We start from the raw sequence: 10,473 nt of genomic DNA, 5'->3' as shown, positions 1-10,473 counted from the left end.
CCGGCCCGGCCCGGCCCCGCCGCCGCCTTTGTCTGCCCGCGGCCGCCGCTCCGCCGCCCGTCGGGCGCTGCGGTGGTTTTGCTGTTGTTGTTGTTGTTGCTGCTGCTGCTGTTGTTGTTGCCTTTTTAGCTCGTAGGTTGCGGGCCGCGCCTTGGGGGAAATCCGTCGTTTTAATTTCTATTTTATTTTTTTCCCTCTCGGCCCGCGGGGTGTCACTGGGAGAGGTCTTAGCATCCATGGGGGGGAAAGCGAGGAGGGCAGGGGATGTGTGTTAGAGAAAACAGGATCGTTTCTGGCTCCTTTTTTTATTATTATTACGCTGCTGCAAAACAAAGCGAGATGCTGGCCGGTTTCAAAACAAGCTGAAGGCTATTTTTAAAAATAGGACTTTTCTCAGCTTCATGGAAGTAATCAGTTGCAGCCTTGCTGAATAGAAATACATGGAAACCACAGCATTTTCCTCTCCTAACTTTAAAACCCACATAATGCATGTTTGTTCACTGCAGATGAACTAATCTCGCTATTGTGCTGCCAGGGATCAGCTGGCTTGTGCTTTACATTTTCTGCAGGTCGCTGCAGTCGTTGCCTTTTGTCATTTTGGGATGGGGGACTATGAAAGGAAAGGGAGGGGGAGCRCCAGCCTATGTGGCGCTAAAACTGGGTCCAGACCATTGCCATCGTTTTGATGCGCGCCTTGGGGGCTCACAGCCGCGATGGGCGTTTTGTCCGCAGGAGCGAGCAGCAAGGGAAGAGGGGGACCTCGCCGCTCCTTGCGCTCCGGGGACTGTCCGTACAGCTGGTGCTGTTACCGCTGGGAAACGAACCCTTGAGCCAAGGCTGCCCGGGTGTTCTTCTCCCCAAAGGAAGGGGAGATGTAATTGCTCAGGTGGTTCTGCGTGTGCAGAGCCCAGCCAGGAGCAGGGCCGCCGGGGTGGGCGAGAGGATGCGGCTCGCGGGCCCCTTGGAGCAGAGCGGTCRTCGCGGGCAGGTGCCAGCCCGGCCTCTTCACATGTGGAAAGCCTCTCCTTTCTGCCAGCCTTCGCTGGGCCAAAATAAGTCGTTTCCTTCCATTTTTGGCCCACTTCTGCAAAACAGCAGGCCTTGAGCCAGCGCCGAGGCTGCTCCACGTGCTGTGCGTGCCCACGGCAGTGCATCTGTGGGGCCAGGAGCCTGGGCTGGGCCCCTCTTGCTTCCTCGCTGCCAAGCTGGGGATTTACCGATCAGTGGTGTGACTAGATCGCTCTTTTTTCATTCATTCGTGGCTTCCCGCGCGAGCTGGGGCGCAGGATGTTGGCCAAACGCTGCCTTTCTCCTGGGCCCGCAGGGGGGACGCTGCCGTTCCCAGCCCCTGCGAGGGAGCACCGCCGCCGGCGCCATCCGCACGCTTGCCTGGCCTCCGCGCGGGTCAGCAGAGCACACGCCGGACGGCGTGAGTGTCTGCTCAGCGAGCGAGCGAGCAGCACGTCGAATACGGCGTGGCATGTTCGGGACGCCTCTGGGCGCCCAGCAGACGCGCCTCTCCCAGCAGGCTGCAGCGGTTTTAGAAATGCAGGAGATGTGCGGACCACGTCTTTGGCCACGTCTTCTTGCACCATGATACAACTCAGGTTTGTGCTGGTGGCGATAACGCCGGGGGCTTTCCACTCGCAGGCGCTGGCTCTAGCGGTGTCCGTGCTCTGTCTCCTTTGGGGAGATACGAGCGTTCCCCTGACTTAAATAGTGAATATTGTCTTGATGAAGATATGTTTTTAATCTACTGCGTTTGCTAACTCCAAGGCCGGAGGAGTATGCTACGATCCTCTGAACTCGCAGTGTGGCTGACACGAGCCACAAAACCTTACCCAGGAGCTCCTGCCACCAGGCTTATTAGCATCTCTAGAAATTCCTACTGCAGGAAACTGAGCATAATAATTATCGTTATGGTTAGAACAGTGGCCTGTAAGAATTAAACTCTGGGGTTCAAAAAGACAGGTTCTCTCTGCATATCCAGAATCATATCTGCTTCTGTGGGAGAAAACAGTATGACTTTGGTCGCTTGTATTCCTGCTGGCTGCTTTGTTTCGAGAGGGCTGCGGGAGGGAAAGCGAGCTCTCTTTCGGCCTGTGCATCCTTAGGGAATTGCAACGTGATTGCCGTTGCAGCAGGTGCATTACGTTTGACTATTCCTGTTGGGAAAGAGTCCAGGTCGAGTGTCAGAGCCCTGGCTGAGCTCAGTGCGTTGGCAGGTAGGGGAAGAAAGGTCCTTGCCCTGTAAGCTGAGCAAGTTTCGTAAGACCTTATTAAGGTAGCAAAACAGAGCCTCAGCGCTGTCGTTTTGGCAGGGTCAGTTCTTACAGAGCTCCAAGGTAGCTTCTGCAGAGCAGGGAGCGTGAGCGTGTGTTTGTGCGGGGGAGTACGTGGGTCCCCGTGACATGGTGCTGCCGCTCTCCGTCTGCCGGAGAGCCTCAAAGTGAACATCTCATGCCGGAGGCGTCCAGTTCCCAGCATGCCGCCAAATGAGCGAACGGGCTGTTTTGCCCCTGTGAGACCTGAAGGTTTCTGCTTTGGTCTCCTTCTCAGTTCCTGCTTAAGTATAGTGCTAGTGTATACATTTAAAATGCTTAACTTGGGCTTCTTCAAACACAGTGCAATCTAAATGCAATTGCCTTCTTTTAGAATATATTCTGTTCTGTTCTGTTCTGTTCTGTTCTGTTCTATTCTATTCTATCCCGTAATTACTTTATTACAGAAACAGAATAAACATCAGTACTTTATCTCCCATGCAGTTCCCTTTCATTGTGCATGTTACCAGAAGCAATTTTCAGTTTTGCATTTATATCAGCAGCAATTTTGCGTGGTGCTTTGGGATCCTGCTTAAAGAAACCAATTGCAATTAAAGTTCAAGCTAGTGCTGCTTGTCGAAACTGTTCGTCAAGGCTTTTTCACCAGTGAAGTGACCTTTTGCATTATTAAAGCCCATGCGCATTCAGTACTTTCCATTTCTTGATACAGTGATAAAAACTCAAATTAGTCGATTTGATATCTATGCAAAAACATGCTAGTTAGGGGGTTTAAAGTGTGGGAAGACAGTTTGAACAGAACCCCGCAGAAATTTGGGTAGTTTTCTTTCAGACTGAATTGCTTTTTATTTTTATTGAATTCCCCAAAATATGCAAAAATTAAAGCCTTGTAAAAGTGCTTAATTTCATTTAATTTTAACAATTTCTGTTCTTGGTTGCTAAAAGAAGAGCTAGCCTTGCTGTACAGCTGCTTCACGTCATTAGGGTAGCACAAAGACAGTAGTGAATTTAGCCTAATGGACCTATTGATGGACCCGCTAGTCCCTTGTGGGCTACCAAGTTCTCTCTTCATAATGTTCTTTTCCTCTTTACATCATGCCTTTTTACTAGATGAAGTCCACTCGCCACCTGACCCATAGCGACTGCTTTGAATCTTGAATCGTTTCGCGGGTGCTTGTTCGTGTGCTGTAATTTAGCAATCCTTACTGACAATGTTATTAACTTGAAAAGCATGATAGAAAATGGAGGTTAATAAATAGCATTTCAGGCTCGCAGTGCACAACCATGGAGGACAGCTCTTTTTTGCTGACTTTCTTTGTAGTCGTATTTGAGCAGCAGTCAAATATGCCATTTATTCCCTGCTTTTTTGCTGTTATCGTCTGTTGTGAAAGCCATGGTCTACATAGATACTGTTCATTGCCACTCTTCTCATTAAACAGGAGTTTTACATTCTGATTTTTTTTTGGGGGGGGCATTCCCTTTGCTTTTTGTCTTGATCCACGATATATTCTTTTTGGAATAATTTTCAGTAGTTCATCCCTGGTTTCTGTATGTGTGTAGTCTTAAACTTGGGGTGGGAGGAGGCAAAGGGGTTATTACCCCCATTTTATTTTCAGTTTCAGGTTTCTCAAGTAAACAGTCTTTTTAGTGCTAACAGTCTTGCATGAGTTTTGAAGGGGGCTGGCACGCGCTGTTGGTATTTCTGAAGCGCCGGGAGGCTTTGGCTAAGGCCGGGGCGCCTTGGTGCTCTTTGCTGTGGCCCAGATGTACCGTCGGCTTTTAGGGCAGATCACTGGCGCTTAGCTTTTGTTTAGCCATCGCGCAGGGGAGGTGGCTGGTCCAAAAACGAGCAAAAGAAGAGCTCCAAATGCACCTGAAGTATCTTGAGGTGGATCCTAGCACACTGATTGCCACACCTAGAGCAAACAAAATCTAGTGGTGTATAAGCAGTAACTGGAAGATACCTGAAATCTGAGTAAGAGAAACCATGGCAGCGACAGACTTGCACACGGTGGAGGGTATCTAAACAGCCTAGATGGTAAAGGCGTTAAAAGCAGTTTTGTTTTGGATGTGGTAAGAGTAAAGCAATGACCATGCTTGGCCACGTGCTCCTCCCTGCTCCTGGCCACACGTTCCTGCAGCCGCCTTGCGCTGGCAGAAGCATCTGGTGTGCTGAGCCAGCGCAGGGAACGGATCTGGCTTAAAAACCCAGGGAAAAAAGAGCTTCTGCTCCGGTCAGACCCTCCCTCTGCCCATCTGTGACTGCACGTTTCTGCCCTCCGCTTTACACCCGCACCGGAGCGCCGTCAGTGAGACAGTCTGGCTGAAAAGGAAAAGTCCCTTTTTYTTAAATTTCTTTTTTTTTTTTGATTGTTTTTTCCTGGCTGAGCGTGCCTGCAGCCCGGTGTGCCGCCAGGCCTGCCCGGCGCTGGCGCGGCGGAGCCGGCAGGAATGCGTCGCTCGGGGGGACCTTCCCGGCGGGTGCCAGCGAGGGCAGGTCCGTGCCAGCCGCGGCGGAGATCTGCCGCCAGCGCCCGCCTATCCGCAGAGCGAGCGCCAAGCGCGCAGCGCCCGCGCCCGTGCCCGGTGCGCCCCGTCGCAGGGCGGGGAGAGGCGCCGTGCCTCCTGCCTGGCTCTCCTGAGGGCCGCAGAAGCCTCTAGGAGAAGGTGCCACCGCCGGCGGCGCGGGAAGCGGTCGGCGGGGCGCGGGGGCTTCTCGGGGTCGCCGAGCCGGGGGACCGCCCGGCCTGCCGAGGGGTCGTGGTGGGAATTTTTGGAGGCTGAGAAACGGGCGCGGAGGCTGCGGGCCGCCGGAGCCCGCGGGCGATGTCCCACATGCGTGGGGCAAGGGTGCCCTCTAACGTCGGCCGCGCCTGCGGCCGGGCGAGGGGGAGAAGGGCGGGTTTGCCCGAACTCGCCCCTGCGCGCTGCCCTCGCCCGCCGGGCCCCCCTTCGGACACCTCCTGGGCAAGCCAGCTTCCCCGCCTCCCCCGGCAGGCCGCCCCGGCTTCGCCCCGGGACACGCCATCGCACCGCTGTTTGTAGGCGGCGAGCGCGAGTAGGAGGTACGAGGTGACCGAGTGCCGAGGCTGAACTTTTTTGGCGCAAGTTTTGTTAGCCGGGTAGCGATAAATACTTATCCTTGCCCAGCACGGCGGTGCCGATGTATCAGCCGGTTGCAGTAATAACAAAATGATACATTTGCTTCCCCAAATTTTCAGCTCCTGCCAGGGGTCAGTCTGGGGAACTTGGTGGGTTTCCAGCACATTTTTCCGACCCTCATATCCATTTGGAGGCAGTGGTCTTCCTGCATCTCGGGGGCCCTGGGACCTGGCCGCGTAGGATACAGCCCCCGTGGACGTCTGCATTTAGCCCGGAGGCTTTGGATGCTGTCAGATGCAGCACAGGAGGTGCTGGGTATGTGGTACGTAATGAAACGCTCCCCGGTTTCTCGCGGCGTGCCCATGGAGCTCTGGGTAAGGTTTGCCCTCACCTAGCGCCTCGCGTTACCGGCCTAGAAACGGCCCCTTGCAGTTTAAGTGAGAGTGGGCTGTAAACTTTTGTAGATCCTTAAACCCATGTGGCATGCACAATACTTCTGGAGTGATAACATATACCATAACTACATTCACCATCCTCTAAATTTTCCAGGTCGTTGTGAGTCATTTCTACTCCTCGGCCTCTCCCTCGGGGCTTGTCCCCCCTTTCCCTGCGATGGGGTGTGGAGATACGCAGTGACGCAGCAAGAGGAGACAATTTCTGCTCCCTCCCCACCTCCTGGCTTCTTGTTTGTACTCTTTAATTAATTTATCTTCTCGCCTACAGCTTTAAGTTTGCTTTTAGCGCAGTAACTTTCTGAAGGCATCGCGCTAAAATTTTGTTTGCTCGTGATCTTGGAAAGCAATCATTTCGTAATCTCCTGACTAGATCCGCAGCATTAATTTTGCTGCAGGCGTTGTGCGAGGACCGAACGTAACACAGCCGCCGGTGAACCTGCGCAGGGGGTGGTTGGGTGAGCTCCCTCGGGGAGTCCATCATTAGCAGATGCTAAGGAAAATGCAGTGCCGCGTGCCCTAATGGAGCGGAGGGGGTGGGAGACCACAGATAACGCTAGATTCAAGTTGCATTGCGGTTGGTCTTACCTCCACCAATTTTTTCTTAATCAGCCAGTTTTCAAATTTTGGACAGGGGTTAAAAGGACCTGCTACCTTGGGCCCTGGTCAGAAACGCTGCTAAATAGCCTGATTGCACACGTGATGATGATGCCCACCAGTAGCTGGTGGAGTCCAGGAGAAAGCTACAGTTTTGTCTGCGCTGTGGATAAGGCTGAAAACCCATCAGGTCATTCCAATGCCCTTAAGTGTCACTTTCTGAGCTGTTGTGCTACTTTTCACAGGAACCGAGCTTCCAGGGCAGCCAGCACTAGATGTGACCCTCGGTTTCCAGCAGAGGTTTTGACTGTGTAAGGCCCAGAGGATCGGGCACACAGAGCTGCACTTGTCACTGACTGTTGATGACACTTCATCTCGTACAGATGCAACTGAAGTCGCACTTGCACCATGATTCCTGTACAGGACAGCAAGTGACTCACTGTCCTGCGGAGAGCCGCTTGTCCCGCATAAGCGTGCAGAGCCACGTTGTGGTGCTTTTAGTCGTCTCATGCAATACCATATTCTGCACACGGTCATATGATTTTAAGTCAAAAAGAGAAAAACTATGTCTCAAGAGAAAGAATGGAATCTGTCCCAGAGACAGCATAAACGTGCCCCTATTTATTTATGAACAAGCATGTACCTCACATAGAAAACTGTGTGCACATACAGTAACATGTGAAGGCATTTCAGAGTGCAAATACCTTTAGCATGAACAGTGAGCCACATTTTCAAACATAATCATGATTCAATGAGTCTGAAAGAAATGTTTTCCTAACAGTAAAAGCAGAAGAGAAGTTAGATTAAACAGCCAAAGTTTAAATCCTGGCTACAGTGAGATCGGAGGCAAAATTCCCGGTGAACTGGGGTTAGGATTTCATCCTAGAGCCAAATAATCCAGATTTTGCAGCTCTTCTCAAAGTACAAATGAGTCAGCTGGTCACTGGTATTCGAAAGTGAAAATGTAAAACAGGTGAAATAATTTAAACCAACGGTGGCCAAGTGTTAGTCCGTTGTAATCTGGAAGTGATTCTGTTGGAAAAGTATATCCAGAGGCGCTATGTTTATTGAGTTTTGCTGGTTTCTAGATCAAACGTGCTTGCCTTTCAAACAGGACAGTGTGATTCCTTTAACTGCCAGCCTGCAATTTTAATCTAGATTTTCTTCTGCATGCACCATGGCCATCGGGCAAGATTTTCCCCTAAGCTGCTTCTGGAGGCCAGGCCAGATCCTTGACTCCTCGGCAGTCTTGTGGCTTCTGGCTGTGCCTCCGGTAAGATCTGAGGCGTTCGTTGGTCCACGTGTGCCTAAAGTGGCTGGAGTTCAGCAAATAATCCATTGCTGAGGCTCAGGAGGGGTATAACCCACTCCTCTCTTAGCTGTGCCGGGCAGTTTCGTTCTAGCACCCGCGCTGGAGCAATTTTGCAGAGCTAATCCCGTTGCCGTCTGGTCGGGCATGAGGAAAACGAGCTGAGGTAGTCCTCTGCTCCTTGTACGCAGCAGTTTGTTTGTTTATTTGTTTCAGATATCCTACGTATTTGCAAGATGTGCAAGTCCAGTCTTCACTCTGGCAGGACTGTTTCTGGAACGGTTTGGACTGAACATTTGCAGGCCTTGCTTAATTTTTGGAAAAGCTCTATTCTGGATCCTGGTTTTAGCACATGAAGACTTTGACGTAGGGAATTGCAAAAAGCAGTGCGTGAGCCAGAGAGCAAAACTTCAAGGGAGCTGTCCTCGTGTTATTTCCACCCTCTCCATAGCGTGAAATGATTAATGAACGCCCAACTGTACTGAAAGTGGTAATTCCGCCCAAGAGCATGGAGACATTGCTCTCTTGTGCCAGCCTTGAATTTGGCCTCAGGGGTTGCTTTGAGTTGGGCATCAATATCAAAGCAAAAATCCTCAAAAACAAAAATCACAACAGAAAATCCTGGTCAGAGGCATCATCCGGCCGTCCCATGAGCAGTAGCCAGCTCCATCTGGGGCTAAAACTCTCTTTTTTCAGCAGGTTTGGAAGTGCTAATTCTCCCTCTGTGCTCTTTCCATGGCATAAGTGCTTTTGTCACCCCTTGCAGAAGTGTCCGGATCTGTGGCGGTCTCTGGTGGGAAGTCCACGGCAAGCGCTAATACCGTTGCTCCATGGCAGAGAATCAGCGTAGTTTGCAACAAGCGATCATTGCAGGGTAAGCTTCCTTGGGGGCGGGGGGGGGAACCAACCCTCTTGAGCAGTGTATTTCTCCATAATAACCCTACAATAACACACCAGTACATGCAATTCATTTGGGAAAATTTCTGTGTGTTGCTTGTGCTGCACTTTAAATTGCTCCTGGTGTCCGGGTTGGATCCTAACCCTGTGCAAAGCTTGTTCTGATTCTTCATGGAGAGGCAAGGTTTGTTCTTAGGTTCTAGTTTCGAACTTCTAAGTGAGGTATCTGTGTCCTCTAGACTCATGCTTTGCTCCAAGTAGTACCGTACTTAGGAAGAGCAGAGGTTGCCTTGGGAGGAACAGAAGTGAATGGTGCCACACAGATGGTGGCCTGTTAACAGCAGGGTTTCAGATGTGTCTGAAGTGGGACTTACCATATAGTAGAGTACACTGGTAGGTGTCTCCTAAACTTTTCCACCTCTTATCTCAGGGCTCCTGTATATTATGGGGGAAAAAAGTCTGCTTAACTTAGCTAAAATGTCATTAGAAACCAGGTAAAGCTGTACCACGGAGGCAGCTTGAAGGCTGAAATGCCGACTCAGCTGTGCTAGAACTGCATTGAGTTTACCTTGAAAATTTTCTCCAAACCACTGCAAAATTCCTGATACTCCTCTGGACAGCCCTTAGTGGGCCCCGCTCTGTAATCTCAGCGCTGAAGCGTCCCGGAGAAGATCCAGCTCTGGCAAAATAGGTTTGATTGCATTTTGTCTCAGGCAAATTTCAAGCTGCGGGCAGATGGGAAGGCCTGGAGGAAACAGCAAAGGGTCTCCAAAGCCTTCTAGCGGTCTGAAGAGAAAAATAGCAGTGAAATCATCCTTGTTTGTATTCCTAAATAAAATCAGAATTGTAATTGTTATCCCCAAGTAGAAATGGCTACAGCCCATATTGCTGATACTGGTGATGTAAACCTGACTGGCAGAGCAAATACGTCTAAGGTCTGGTCTTTGGAGCTTTAAAAGCTGCTCCGACAGCGGTGCCAACTCGAATATTTGCTCCGACTGTGTACATATCCCCTTCAAGACTTCCGCTGAAATAAAGCAGTATTTGCTTAGAGTGAGAAAAACAGGGACGTCGGGCGAGGCTTTGCAGGCGTTGAGATCCCAGATACACCGAAAGGTGTCCAGCTTTCACCATCTGTTTCCTGAGCCGCCGATAAATCCAGCCCTGCGTGATTATAGGCGATCACCCTGCCTTCTCCCGCCTCTTCCACCCGCGTGCAGCCGTATCTGCAGCGTGTGGTTCCCCCCGCGCCCGCGGAGGAGCCGGCAGACGCACGCTTTCCAGGTCCCTGATTGCTCTGTGCAGACACATACGTTAGCAGCAACATTAAAGACACATCCGTGTTTTGTTTGTGCTCTGTATCGCTTCGTTGGCGCGCTAACCAGCAGAGGGGTTTTTGTTGCATTGTGCTGCTGGTGGTCTCCTGAATGCCGGAGAGTTATAAATCAGGCAATTGTTTGATTCTGACACAGGGAAATGTTTTGGTAAACGCAGGAGGCTCAGGACTATCTGAAAATGTCTCAGACTCCCATTGTTTGCAGACTGTAATGTGTGCAGAGGAAATCTACAGCATTCCTGCGACAAACCACAACAAGAAGCTTCATACAGCCCAAATCATTTACAGTTCCCGTATAAATTATAACGGCTTAAGTGTTATTTAAATGATAAACAGCTTTTGCATTCCAGACATTGCTGTGATTCCAGAAGGTGGCTGTAGAATACCAGCTGAATGAAATATTGCATATTGAAGGATAGCGTGAGGCTTTATTTGTATGTGCGTGTATCTGTTTTTGTCGCATCCAGCATATTCTTTGGATGTAAACCTTGGGTTTTCAAT

This window comes from Apteryx rowi, unplaced genomic scaffold, assembly GCF_003343035.1.
Source record: "Apteryx rowi isolate R43461 unplaced genomic scaffold, aptRow1 scaffold_49, whole genome shotgun sequence".
NCBI lineage: Eukaryota > Metazoa > Chordata > Aves > Apterygiformes > Apterygidae > Apteryx > Apteryx rowi.
The sequence above is the reverse complement of the archived record's forward strand: the minus strand, read 5'-3'. Positions refer to the sequence as shown.